This window comes from Myxine glutinosa, chromosome 14 (genome assembly GCF_964187855.1).
Source record: "Myxine glutinosa chromosome 14, kmMyxGlut1.1, whole genome shotgun sequence".
Classification (NCBI taxonomy): Eukaryota; Metazoa; Chordata; class Myxini; order Myxiniformes; family Myxinidae; genus Myxine; species Myxine glutinosa.
The window spans coordinates 83,536,300-83,551,175 of record NC_136274.1 but is presented as its reverse complement, the minus strand read 5'-3'; the positions used below and the strand labels follow the sequence as shown (position 1 = coordinate 83,551,175).

The 14,876-nt window shown below is 49.1% G+C and overlaps 1 protein-coding gene across 7 annotated transcripts in view; it reads left to right on the top strand.

Annotated features, from left to right (window-relative positions):
- Positions 1-14,876, top strand: part of SYNJ1 (synaptojanin 1) — a 111,545-nt gene that overhangs the window by 36,640 nt on the left and 60,029 nt on the right. The gene's annotated exons all lie outside the window — the stretch shown is intronic.

Below are 14,876 nucleotides of genomic sequence, written 5' to 3'. Positions count from 1 at the left end.
GAAAACCAATTGGTAAGCCAATCAACGTTCAAATAATTTTCTCACGCTATTCGATCAACAGTCAATGCGTGGCTAGTCTTTCTCAATCTTACTATTGCGGCTGACACCCCTTCGGATGGATCTGGTATGTATGTGATTCCCGTTGTCACTCCATTGATCCTACTAACCTCCCTAGAAAATGATATAGCCGTTATATTGTGGTTGTGTTTATTTTGTTGTGTTGATTTCGAAGTTTGCTTTCAATGGGCCATCTATCATTCCCCTTTTCAACCAACCTTTACACCTAAGCTCCAGGAACATGCCTTGTTCCAGGTGTGTGCGCGTCCGTATCCTTAAATTGGACGACCCCCATTTGTATCCCAGCTGCTCCTCCACCTGAAGCGTGGTTACCCCCCCCCCCCCCCCCAAATGACATTGCACAGACCTTTTTCAATACCTGTCTAAACCTACTGCCATTATTTAACACGACGCTTCCCAAATGACGGGTCTCCATACACTATTATGGCCCCATCTGGATTTTTTCACGAAAACATGGTAGAGATATTTCCTGGTGCAGCGCTATGCTGAGTTGTGGTGGCAACAATTTTTCCTGTCTTCCCCCTTTTTGGCGGTACTAATGAATGATCCGTCAACGCTGGTGCATGTTTCTATGGTTATCAGGAGCATTATGCCTGTGGCCAAAAACATCATTACTGTGGTGTAGTGTCTGGTGCTTGGATAGCCAACTTACAGTGCGTGGCGTAGATCCAGGAGGGCTTACCCTCGCAAAAGCAGCGGTTGGTGTAGTCAGCAATACCTGGAATGGTCCCGTCCACCTTGGTTCCAGGGCATTCTTGTGGGTGAAGTGCTCCACGAGCACCTGGTCTTGTGGGTGAAGCTTGGAAGGTGTGGATGGCCATGCTTCTATTGGTTCGGGCGTAATCTCTTGGGTCAATCAATTGCACAAAATTGTTGCATCCAACAGAAGCCATTATTCCCATGATTATTTTCAACAAACCAATTTTCCTAATCCACTTTTTCAATTTTTATTTCAATTTAAATTCAATCCAATTTTCTCTAATTCCTCTCAGCATCTCATGCACCTGTTCCCTACACCTGTTCGCTGCACCTGTTTCAGCCTCTGGCCCAATAGTTGCCCAATATCTATTATGAATCCCAATATCCCAATATCCCAATATCTACTATGAATTATTTCAACTAGAGTTTCAACTAGAATTACCACCAACAAACCACCATTAACCTCCCCCTGTTATTTATTTATTTTTCGTAAAAAAATAAAAATAAAAATAACCTGGTCTGTTTATTGAAAATAAAAATAGTTCTCATATGTCTTACTGTCTGGTCAATTTTCTCACCCACTGTGACTCACTCTCGTCAATTCTCACTGTCTGAGTGCAGGTGTCCTGTTTTACTCCTTCCTCTGTTGGTGTGTCTAGAGATGCCCTCTGTTGACAATGGGACAATGATGTCAACAACTAGGCCACAACATAAAACAGAGTTCCGCAACATCCTGGCCAATTAACATGTCCGCACTCGCCACCCGACGTTCTTCTACAATGACATTGTACACGGTACCACAACAACGATTCCTTCCCCACTGCAATCCCATTCTCAACCACATTTCCAGCGAAGATGACGTCGCTATATTTCACACCTTACCTCCCTGGAACAGCTGGTGGTCCTCCGAGAGGTGCATTCCGATGTTAAATCACTTCAGCACCTGAGCACTCAATTGGCCCTCCATGGAATCGCACCATGGACTTACAATCAGACAGACAGACAGACAGACAACAGAGGCAAACCACAAGCCCCAGAACCCAACCAAACTCGAACTCACTTTCAAAGGACACCACTTCTCCAGACAGGCGCAGTCTAATCCACAGTATCTATATGCCAACCTCATGCAGAAATCAGCACCCCACCTCTCCAATTACCTTCTGACATTTGAAGGGGTCCAATGTGATGACCTCGTCTTCCTTTCAACTCGGAGCATACTGACGTCATCTTCCATTTCCCCTGTCCCATATGCACTAGACTATAGGAATTAAGATTAAGATTGAACATAAATCAACATAAAACCAGGCAGTTTCTCAACAGCCCAGCCACCGTCCTTGTTCGCTCTCCTTCTGTGAAACTGCAACCTTCAACCACACGAGGTGCCAGCCACACCTCAACCACGCCGACAGTGCAGCCACCCAGACCTCTAGCAACACGTCCCAACTTTAACACAAGGCCTCCACCACGAACAACACCGTCAGGTTGTGGTTAACATCTCACACCAAACCACCTTCCAGTAGAACATTCACCCCAGACCACCACACCTCACCGCAGGTGCACCCGAGCTCACCCGTCCTCATTTCACAGCCCTTCTTGGGGGGCATGCTCCACCATGCAGCCCGATCTCTACTTGGTGCGCACCTCCATAATCGGCGAGTTCTGATATCCCACAATACACCTGGGCACACACACTCTCCAAGCCATGTCCTTTTACAAGCATGCCTACTCCACAAAGCACCTCGGTACATACGTTCCTGCAGCCTTATTCACATAGTACATACACACCCACGCCGGTTGAACAACGGCTCCGGAGGGCGACTCGGCGTCTACGCTGCCGCACACCCCACGTTTCTCCACGCACTCTGCAATATTTCCTGTATTAATTACTTCAAGTACCGGCCGCTACTTAGCCTAACCCGGGCAAGCATGGTTCTCCCATCTGTACAGTATCGGTATGTTAATCATTCTGTATTGTCGCATGCTCATTGCAATCTTCACAGCGCGCATGACACTTATTCGCAACCATAAAGCCATTGTCAGGTGCACTAAAACACGGCATCTCCGAGATGTATTACGTACACAATTTCAGTTTCAACCAACAATATGTTTCCTTTTGTCCTGATTTAAGTCCCTGTCATGTCGTTAAATAAGATCCAGTGGGTTGACCCAGCCTATCATCTTTTTAATTGATTTTGACTTTTACTCCCATGCTAAATCTGGAGAGCTGTTAATGTGGGGATATAACTAAATACATGTTTTAAAAACCTGTCTACACACGCTCTCCATACAGGCTCACTTTTGCCTGCCATTTTCCACAAGCAGACTGAATAAACATTGAATGTCAATAAAAATCCAAACTGACGCCATCTATTTCTTAGCCCCAAATTTACTCAATTTAATTTTTACTTTTACATCATTCCATAACATCATATAATATCATTCCATCATACCCAATTTGGTCAGAATCTCATCACTAGTTCGCAAATTATCGCAACAACAGGATATCTGACCCTTGACCTCTGACCCAAAAATGCAATCAAAATGCAATCGACGGTGGGAGGGATTTTCGAAGCTCCACACGGTCTCCACGTTTTTCGAAGTTAAGACTGTTCACAATTGTATTTTGTCGAAACTGTATTTATCTTTCGGTATGTGAAGTTATTGTGTGCAACTTTGGTTGTTTCTCAGTGTTTATCTTTCATAAATTGATCGTCTGTTTGCCGTGTCGCGAGCAAGGCCTTTGCCGCGTCGCGAACGATTTGAAATCGAAGTTAAGTGATTGTTCCCATTTGTATTTTCGTTAAAACTGTATTTATTTATGGTGTTGTACGTATATTGTGTCCCGACGAAGATTTTTCGGTGCAAATCTTTCATACCTGTATTGAAAATCGTGTAAATTCGTGTCGTGTCTTGAGGCCTTGTACAGTGTGCACTGTACAACCTTGAGGCTTTGTTTTTCTCTCAGCGGTCCGTCGTTTGTGATCCAATAACTTTCGTTCTCTGTATTCCCAGGCTTTTCACCCATAGCCTACTTCCTTGTGTAAATCTCAACTCAAAAAAAAAAACAAAAAAAAAAACAACAAACAAACAACATTTCCTTCTCTGTTCTCATTCGTTTATTCATTCTTATTCGTTCGTTCGTTCTTCGACCACGTGTTTCTCCCCCATTTCCCCAGATAGTTTTCACTCATTAACCTTCAATGTTTACACTTTCCCCTCAAGTTATGTATTCCGTCATATTTTATAACACCTTTTTCTTCTTCTTCTTTAAAAGGCTGCTTTCGACTTGCTCACCAAATCAATTCATCCCAAAAAAAATATCCATCTCCTATAGTGCCTTTTTTCTACATTCCCTAAACTCTCCTGCACTCCATCCTCCATCCAGCGTCCTTAAACGTATTTTTAACTCGAAGGTCACAAGAAACTCATTTTGCAATAAATGTTCGTTTCCCATAAATCGTACACTTTCAAAAATCCAATCTCACCCCTCCCCTCCAAATCTTCCCCATAACCCCTCCCCTCCAAATCTTCCCCATCACCCCTCCCCTCCAAATCTTCCCCATCACCCATCCCTTTCAAATCTCCCCCCTTGCCCCCTCCCTCCTAAACTACCCCCTCACCCCTCCCCGCCAAGACGCCCCCTCGCCCCTCCCCTCCTAGACTCCTGCCTCACCCCTCCCCTCCAAATCTCCCCCATATCCCATCCCTTTCAAATCCCTCCCCTTGTCCCTTCCCTCCCAAACTCCCCCCTCACCCCTCCCCTTCAAATCTCCCCACCCTCATTGCTTCTCAATTTCCCCCCTCTCACTCCCCCTCCTCAAAGCGTCCTCCCCGCTTCTTCCCCCTTCAAACTCTCACCTCCATCTCCCCCAACCTTCTGCCTCGCTCTTCCCCCTCCTCAAATAACACCTCATTGTGGCTCACCCAATCACCATCAAACCTTTTGTCCGCCCCATCCTTCCCTTTCTCCGAGCGATTCTGAAATCTCTGACACACCTTCAACAGCTCTCCCTACCTCTTCCACCTCTTCCACATCTTACCCTACCCCTCCTCCCCACTGTTCTGTATCTGATGCTCCCCCTTCCTCTTCATTAACGGTATGGACCTCAAACATCCGGGGCCTTCGTTCAAACTTAACTGATCTCTCCATACAGGTTGCTTCTGTCAAACCAGACGTGATCTGCTTAACAGAAACTTTCCTCCTTTATGATGTCTCTGATTCCATAGTATCTCTCCCGGGCTACTCCCTCCTCCGGTATGATAGACCTGAGCCTCGTCCTGGAGGCGGGGTTGCTATCTTTATCAAAAACTCTCTTCCTCACTCGCCCTGCACTGCACTCTCTCCACCTCACCCCCAGGAATACCTCTGGCTACGGCTTCCCCTTCGCTCACACCTCTTGTTCATATGTGTGTTGTACCGTCCACCAAACAGTGATGACTCCATCTACATCTCGCTGTCTGATGATATGGACCAACTTCTATCTACTCATCCCAACTCTCTCTTCCTCATATGTGGTGATTTCAACTGTCATCATGCCAGTTGGCTGGGTGTGGGTACCTCTCTCACCAGCCATGGCTCCTCAGCAAAGGACTTCTGCGACTCACTGGGACTGACACAATCTGTCAATTTCCCGACCCGGATCTCAGTCAACGGAACATCTTCTCTTCTGGACTTGGTTATGACTAACTTCCCTGAAAATGTCTGCTGCTCTTCTTCTGCTCCGATCGGATCATCTGATCATGTCCTTGTTAAAGTGGACATCTCTCTGACCATCCTCAGGGAGCCTGCTCAGCGTCGACGAGTCTGGCATTTCACTCAGGCCAACTGGCACGGTCTTCAAGCAGCCATCAATCATCTGGACTGGTCTCCCATCTCTACCATCTCTGACATCAACTCATCCTGGGAATTCTTCCAAAGTAAATTGCTCTCTCTCATGCACAGATTTATCCCATCTCGTCTTCAGTTGTCATACCCTTCCTCCCGTCCATGGTACACGGAATCTTGTGGTGAGGCTGTTGCCCAGAAACAACTTGCCTTCGTCTCCTGGAAAGCAAATCCAACGGAAGGAAATCTCATTTCCTTTCACAAAGCCCGAAACAAGTGTGTGTCCACCCTCAGGAGAGCCAGGAAACAATATCTCTCCGTTCTCAAGACCGAACTCTCTTATCTGTCTCCCTCTTCCAAATCCTGGTGGCGTCTGGTCAAATCCGTTTCTGGTGTTTGTTCCCCCTCCATCCCCTCCCTTACCTCAAACGGCTACACAGCTGACTCCGCACGTGAAAAAGCTGAATGCCTCAACTCTGTGTTTGCCTCTAAATCTTGTGTCCCAAACCCATCCCTCTCTGTACCCACCATACCCAGTCGTACCCTGCTGCTCCTGGACTCCGTGTCCTTTCCTCCTGACAAGGTGGAAAAGTTTCTGTCAACCCTCGACTCTGATTCTGCAACTGGACCCGACGGCATCAGCCCACGGGTCCTAAAATCCTGCTCTGCTGCTCTATCTCACCCTCTCTCTGTTCTCTTCACCCTCTCTTTTGCTCAAGGTCAACTGCCATCTGCTTGGAAATCAGCCAACATCACCGCTTTGCACAAAAAAGGTGCAAAAACAGATCCTAGCAACTACAGACCAATCAGCCTTCTCCCAATTATCAGCAAAGTCATGGAATCCATCATTGCTTCGGATATGAAATCTTTCCTCTTCTCCAATGGCTTGATCTCTGATCATCAATTTGGTTTCAGACCAGGTCACTCTACTCTGGACATGCTGCTTCTGCTGTCTCAACAATGGATGGAGGTCCTCAATGCCAAACAGGAAATTAGAGCTGTCTCCCTCGACATATCACGTGCCTTCGACACGGTCTGGCACCCCGCTCTGCTCACCAAACTCTCCTCCTTTGGTATCCATGGAAATCTCCACGCATGGCTGGCGGACTTCCTCTCTAGTCGTCGTCAACGTGTGGCCCTGAATGGGTTTCTCTCATCTCCTCTTCCTGTTCAGGCTGGAGTTCCCCAAGGCAGTGTTCTGGGCCCCGTGCTTTTTCTGGTCTTCATCAATGATCTCTCTGACTCTCTCGAAAATCCTCTCTATCTCTTTGCTGATGACTCCACTCTCTGCCGCTCCATACCTCTTCCCTCAGATCGGCAGTCTGCTGCCTCCTCACTCTCTGAAGACCTGGACAAAATCACAGACTGGTCAAACAAGTGGAACATGTCTTTCAATCCTGACAAATCTCACACTCTTACTATGTCTCTCCGAAAAGATCGACTGGACAACCCTCCCATCTACTTTCTCAACAATCCTCTCCAAGAAGTTCTGTCGCTCAAGATTTTGGGTCTCACTATCTGCCATGATCTTTCTTGGGAAAACCACATTTCCAAGCTGGCCTCCAAAGCCAGTCGCCGACTGGGCATCCTCCGTCGTGCGAAGTCCTTCCTCGGCACACCTGAGCTCCTCACCACATACAAGGCTTTCATCCGCAGCTCAATGGAATACTGTTTTCCCCTATGGGCCGGTGCTCCTGCCTCACACCTAGCTCGGCTTCACGCTGTTGAAACCAAAGCTTTCAGAATTATTGGAATCTCCCGCGATGAAGCTATCTCTGAGGGCTTTTCACTCACTCACCGCAGGCAGGTAGGTGGTCTTTCTGTCTTCTACCGACTCCTCTCTGGCCTTGCACCCCCAGCTCTCTCTGTGCTCTGTCCCCCAAATATTCCTACAGGTCGCACAAGATCTGCCAGCAACCCTCTGATGGTTAAACTGCCGAAATCTCGGCTCTCTGCTCACCTTCACTCTTTCATTCCTCTTTTCTCCCGCCTCTGGAACAAACTCCCTCACTCCCTTCAATCCCACTCCTCCCTCCAGGTCTTTAAAACAGCTGTTCACCACCATCTCTTATCTTCCCCCATCCAAAACCTTGATCTTTTCTACCCCCGCTAATTCACCCCAGATCCACCTTGTTTGAAATTCCAACTTCTTTCCTGGAAGTCCTGGCAGTGTCCATATGTTTTATACCTCTCCCACCGCCCCCTTCCCATGCCCCCCCCCCCCCCAAAGCCCTCGCCCTCTCTCAGATCTCTCGATGTCTCCATGTCTCTCGGTCCCTGCTCTCAAATGTTGTGTTTGTGTCCTTCCCCCTCTCTCCCCATCTTGTCTACCGCTCCCGATGTTATATGTTTTATGTGTCGGTTTGTCTTTCTGTGTGATTAATGTTCGCTCTTTCACGAGCCTCGATCTTGTATACAAAAAATAAATAAAAATAAAAAATAAAAAATTACATCCCACGTGACATAACATCGTCATTAGGGTGAGCTGCCTCAGAGATATACTCATCCAATACACACATACAATACACAAGTAGCCAGTACTCATCGACATTGCATAATTTATGCAGGCAATACAAGAAGCCCTTTGTCAATCATTCACACATCCATAAGTCAGCCAAATACACACGTCAATGACACACATCCTTACCGTCCAACCAAAAACTCGATTTAAATTCAAATATGAGATCGCCAATCAGCCTGACGCAAGCAATTCAACGCGATTACGTCATGCCGTCTTGATTCAGTGCGCACTTTCGTGCTTCCATACAAGTTTTAATATCCACATATACATTCATTCATTCATTCATTCATATACCAGTGAGTCTCTCAGACGTGGCGCGAATACTGGATCGATTCTAATTATGTACCCTCAACCGTCACTCCCATGCCAACCGATACAACGTACTTCGAATCATTCGTTCCCTTATACATTCTTCATACCATGTGACTGTCACCTCGTACCGGCTCGCATTTCAAAACACTGCGCACACTCAGCGGTGTTAACAGTCGTAAAATTCACAGCACAACGACCTGAGTGAGTCGTGTACAACGCCTATCCGACCAACTTGTCACTAACCACATACATTACAGCATAAATTCATGCACACGCGTCTCTTTGTACAATCTTGTTCAACAATCCCCTAGATTCATTCATGTTCCTCCCACACCATTCAAAGGAAAGGGGATTTGAGGACAGGGTGGGAAGGGTGGGGGTCTAAGGGTGGGGGTAGGGAGGGTGTTGCCTGGAGCTCGGGGACAGGGCCCAGGTCTTGGGAGGGTAGGCGTCTGGTAACTACCTCCCCTACCACGGGGTCTTGATCCAGAGCCAGCGGCATCAGTCGCTGGTTCGCTTGCTTGACTATTTACTTAATTGTCCTCTGTCCTTGTAGCTTCAATACTACAGCTTTAATGCTTAAATCTTCAATATTTCAAGAACCACTCCAATCCTTCCTACCTGTGCTTTTACCTGGCCCCTTGCTGTGAGCCTATTTATTTTCTCTTCAGGTTCACCTGTCCTGTTTGTTTCTACCTGGATTTCTGTTTTCCTGTGCTTTATCTGCTTGCTTCCTCTGCCCTTGAAGTTTCAGCACTTCTCCTGCCAGGCTAGCCTGTTTCACCGCTGCCTGGCTCTTCCTCGCTTCCTCTTTCCACCACTCCGAACAGTTTCCAATAGCCGGATGGGAAGGTTTCTTTTGTCTAGAGTTCCTGGCTTGACCTTGTAGTTGCCACTACCCCTCCTGCCAAGCCTACCTGGTACCTGCGCATTTCCTTTTTCATGGCCATGTTCCTTGGGTCTTCTTCGTTAGCCCGCAGCCTATACTTTCCCTGGTATGCAATGGCATACCCCATCTTGTCTCTAGACTGCCCTGCCTGGGAATTTCTTGGTTTTACCGGTGATGCCCTGTGACAGCCTTAGCCTCACTTCCCCCTTCCTGCTAACTGACCCCTATCCTTGGTAGAATGGTAGGTCAATAAAACAACTCGTTACTCCGAGCCAAATAGGCCTGCACTTACAATTTGTTCGTGATCCAAGCACGGAGCGACGAAAGGGGAGACGAACAACCTGGGTGAGTGAACGGAGCTCAATTTGTGTGAACCTGTGTGATAAACCTCACACAGGTTGTCTCTCTCACACATAAACCTGTGTGAGAGAGAAAGACAGCACGGGCCTAACTAAACAGGCCTCAAAGCTATTCGAGTTAATAAAATGGTGGATATTTGTTTACATGAAGCCTCTCCAAGAATGGGTGGAGCTACTCTCTAAACGGAGTAAACCACACCCCCGGACAGACAGACAGAATCACTGTAGCCTATTATAATATAGATGGCCTGGCCGTAACTGTGTGATGCCAGATGGCTGGCTTTTTTTTCAATCACTTTGGAGATGCGTTACAGGAATGTGGTTGCTAGGGGAAATGCCTATAGTGGGGAGGCCCCATGAATATCAGTGACTGTTTTTCAACACAGGCAAAAAATATCAAAAGTGTTCAAGACTTTTTCGGTAATCCCAGAGTGATAATGTGATCTATCTATAATTCCAGTAATCTCTGTGTGTGTGTGTGTATGCGACCGCTGTTTCTCGACAACTACCGGTCCGATATACTTGAAACTTGCCAGGTATATTGCTGGGGACCCGAGGATGTGCCTTTTCAAGGTTTCATATTAATCGGAGAAGTAGTTACCGAGCTATGGCGATTTCTTTACCAAACTCCGCAAGCCGTTCGCTTTGGACCAAACCATTGCATGTAAATAGAGGGGGGGGATTGTCACCGTACTCGCAAGCCGTTCGCTTTGGACCAAACCATTTCATGTAAATAGAGGGGGGGGGGATTGTCACCGTACTCGCAAGCCGTTCGCTTTGGACCAAACCATTTCATGTAAATAGAGGGGGGGGATTGTCACCGTACTCGCAAGCCGTTCGCTTTGGACCAAACCATTTCATGTAAATAGAGGGGGGGGATTGTCACCGTACTCGCAAGCCGTTCGCTTTGGCTTTGCGAATGGACCAAACCATTTCATGTAAATAGAGGGGGGGGGATATAATTTTAGATATATATATATAGTACGGGCATGCCCTAGTATATAATAATGCTAATAATCTCTATATATAAAACACAGTTTGTGTGTGTGTGTGTGTGTGTGTGTGTGTGTGTGTGTGTGTGTGTGTGTGTGTGTGTGTGTGTGTGTGTGTGTGTGTGTGTGTGTGTGTGTGTGTGTGTGTGTGTGTGTGTGTGTGTGTGTGTGTGTAATGTTACCGATAGACTCCTAAACGGAGAGGCTCACGAACTTGATATTTGGCACGAACATGGTCGACCTAAAAATTTATTTCATAATATTTTTTAACCATATTTTTACCTCAACGCATTTCAGCGAGGAATATTATGACCGGAATGGCAGAGCAGCGCGCTGATTCGCTCAGAGCAATCACGTGATGTTCCAACTTTGCCGCCATAATCTTACAGTGATGCGTTCGCACGTAATTCAGTTTTTTCACATTTCAGCGAGGAACATTGCCATTCACACCACATAGGTTTTTTTTCCTTTCATCTTTAGATCCATATTTTTAGCCATAATGTAGCGAATGTAGCGTAACGTAGCGTAGCTAGACGGAGCGTTAGCATAACATAGCGATCCTTGCTCAGGATCTTCGTCAGATTCGCGAGCGAGTTAGCCAAAACGTAAAAGTGAAAATATATCGAATTTTTTATTCATATTTACCTCAGCGCATTTCAGCGAGGAACATTATACACGCGGAATCTCAGCTGGTCGCAGAGCAGCGCGCTGATTCGCTCAGAGCGATCACGTGATGTTCCAACTTTGCCGCCATAATCTCACAGTTATGCATTTGCACGTAATTCAGTTTTTTCACATTTCAGCGAGGAACATTGCCATTCACACCACATAGGTTTTTTTTCACTTTCATCTGATATTTGTGATTTATTTCAAACAAACTGTATTTCCCATCTACACGGCCATGTATTCCTATTAACGTGATGTAAAGTACATAAATTGTGTGGATTACATCATTTGTGGATGTGATCAATTGCCAGTAACCATCTCTATCCCTCCCCTCCCCTCCCCTTCCCTCCTCCCCCTCCCTCCCGCTCCCCCTCCCTTTCCCCGCTCCCCTCCACCCTACCCCCTCCCCTCCCCTCCCCCTCCCCTCCCCCTCCCTTTCCCCCATGCCCCTCCCTTTCCCCCCTACCCCTTCCTTTCTGCCCTACCCCATCCCCCTCCCCTCCCCCATCCCCTCCCCTCCCCCTCCCTTTCCCCCATGCTCCTCCCTTTCCCCCCTACCCCTTCCTTTCTGCCCTACCCATTCCCCACCCCCCTCCCCCTCCCCCTCCCCCTGCCCCACCCCCTCCCCCTCCCTTTCCCCCATGCCCCTCCCTTTCCCCCCTACCCCTTCCTTTCCACCCCACCCCTTCCCCATCCCCCTCCCCTACCCCCTCCCCTCCCCCCTCCCCTCCCCCTCCCTTTCCCCCATGCTCCTCCCTTTCCCCTACCCCTTCCTTTCTGCCCTACTCCTTCCCACCCCCCTCCCCCTCCCCTCCCCCTCCCCACCCCCTCCCTTTCCCCCATGCCCCTTCCTTTCTGCCCTACTCCTTCCCCACCCCCCTCCCCCTCCCCTCCCCCTCCCCACCTCCTCCCTTTCCCCCATGCCCCTTCCTTTCTGCCCTACCCCTTCCCCACCCCCTCCCCTTCCCCACACCCCTCCCCTCCCCACCCCCTTCCCTCCCCCCATCCCCCCTCCCCTCCCCCTACTCCTCCCCCTCCCCCTCCACTCCCCCTCCACTCCCCCTCCACTCCCCCTCCCCCCTCCCCCTCCACTCCCCTCCCCCCTCCTCCCCAACCCCTCCCCTCCCCCCTCCTCTCCCCCTCCCCCCTCTTCTCCCCTCCCCCCTCTCCTCCCTCCCCCCCGCTCCCCTCCCCCCTCCCACCCTCCTCCCCCTCCCACCCCTCCCCTCCCCCCTCCCACCCTCCTCCCCCTCCCACCCCCTCCCCTCCCTCCTCCTCCCCTACCCCTCCCCTCCCCCCTCCCCTCCCCCCTCCCCTCCCCCTCCCCCCTCTTCTCCCCTCCCCCATCTCCTCCCCTCCCCCCCGTTCCCCGCCGCCCCCCTCCCCCCTCCCACCCTTCCCCCCTCCCACCCCCTCCCCCTCCCCCCTCCTACCCCCTGCCCCCTCCCATCCCTCCCCCTCCCCATCCCCCCCTCTTCTCCCCTCTCCCCCTCCCCCTCCCCATCCCCCCTCTTTTTCCCCTCTCCCCCTCCCCCTCCCCCTCCCCCTCCCCCTCCCCCCTCTTCTCCCCTTTGATTTGGCATTCTGCTCTGTGGTCTCGATGAGTACCCTGGTGGGATTGGTCGCTGAGAGAACCGCGCGTCAAAGCGCCTGAACAATGGCGCCGGTCAAGCGTGCCCGTACACCGAGCCAGCAGCAGGCAGCCAAACGTCACCCTGTTCGATCCCAAAGCCGGCAGGAGAGAGACAGACAGAGACAGACAGAGACAGAGACAGACAGACAGACAGAGACAGAGACAGACAGAGACAGACAGAGACAGACAGAGACAGACAGAGACAGACAGAGACAGACAGAGACAGACAGAGACAGACAGACAGCTTCTTCCTCCTCCCCTCCATGATCGCACATGAGCCAGCAACAGACAAGCCAGGGTCAAAGAACAAAAGTGACCGCCCGATCTGATCGCCAGAACCAAGGAGAGCCAAAAATGTGACTGTTTGCCACGCATGCCAGGGCCAAGAGAGCGAGAGAATGTGACTGTTTGACACGCATGCCAGGGCCAAGAGAGCGAGAGAATGTGACTGTTTGCCACGCATGCCAGGGCCAAGAGAGCGAGAGAATGTGACCGCTCGATTCGCTGCCTGTCCCAGAGGGAGCCTCTTCTCCTCCTCCTCCTTTTTCATCCCGGGCTCCCTGCTCTGACATCACCCCCCGACCAATCTCCCGAGCCTCGTTAGCTTATCCCATCTCCTTAACCACTCACGAAGCTCGGGGCATGGTTTCTCCAGTACGAGTCATCAGAGGCGGAGTCTAGTCGCCATTCGGGAATGTTCGGCTGGGCGAGGTTTACTTGCCGATTGGCAAATGCTCGGGTCTCTGTTGGCATGACGGTGTTGTAGGTAAATGGAGCTTTTTATGGCCATTGTTGTAATTGTTGTAGCAATGGGGCCGATTGCATGGCTGGCCGAGATTTTGTAAGAACATTATGGAAAAATCACGGGGCCAATTACACACTGGGGATTATCCGTAAGCCCTACCTAATTAGCATAGCTCCACCTCTCATATGGAGACACATGTACGATCTTATGCTCTACAGATTCCCTACTTATTAGAGATTCTTCTTCTTTGCGTCACATGGTCCATGCTAAACTATACAATCCTGACTTCACTAAGGTATTTCCTCTCTACCCCACAAACATAATATTCTCAACAAGAGATGGCAGAAAAATGCGTTGCACACTTAGAACATGGTTTCCCGTAGGGTGGGTACTCTGCTAGTTACGATAAACAAGGGAGTGTCGATAAATTCGGCCACTTTTCATTCCAACAACGCACATGCGATTATCTGCGCGCCTGTATTTCCAAGCAATATGGGTTGGCCTGCACCTGCACCTGCGTTGTGTGCTTGTTGGGTCATGATCACGTGACCAAGATGGCGGTGCTGATGAAAGTTGTACACATTATGAACAATTGGCAGTTAACTGCTTTCTATGGGCAGAAGGCACGAGTGTAATTTATATTAACAGATTTGAGTGTACAGTTTGTGGCATCATTCCTGGGCTGAATAAATGTGTACAGGTGAATAGAAAAACTTTAAGATAGACCAAGTAAGTGATGAGCATCGCCCATGTGGACAAATGTATCCGTAGTGATCGATGCATGGCATTAGACGACATTGCCAATGAAACTAACATCTGCTTCAGTACTTTGGATACCATTGTCAATGACAAACTCAACTATTGAAGCTGGCATGTAGGTGTGGACCAAAAATGCTCATATGCTGACAAGGCCCAGCGTTTTGAAACCAGCACAGCCTTATTCCCACACTTCTAAAAGAAGGCATATTCCTGTTTCGTATTGTGATTGGAGAGACACAGGTGTTCTGATATACATTGAGATTGAAGAGACAAAGCATCCAACATGTCCCATGAAGATGTTTAAGGTCCAATGGTCTCTTTGCAAAATCGTGCTGATTGTGTTCTTGAATATGAACGGTTTACTTTGGATTTCGCCCATTGTGGGCGGAGCCACGCCC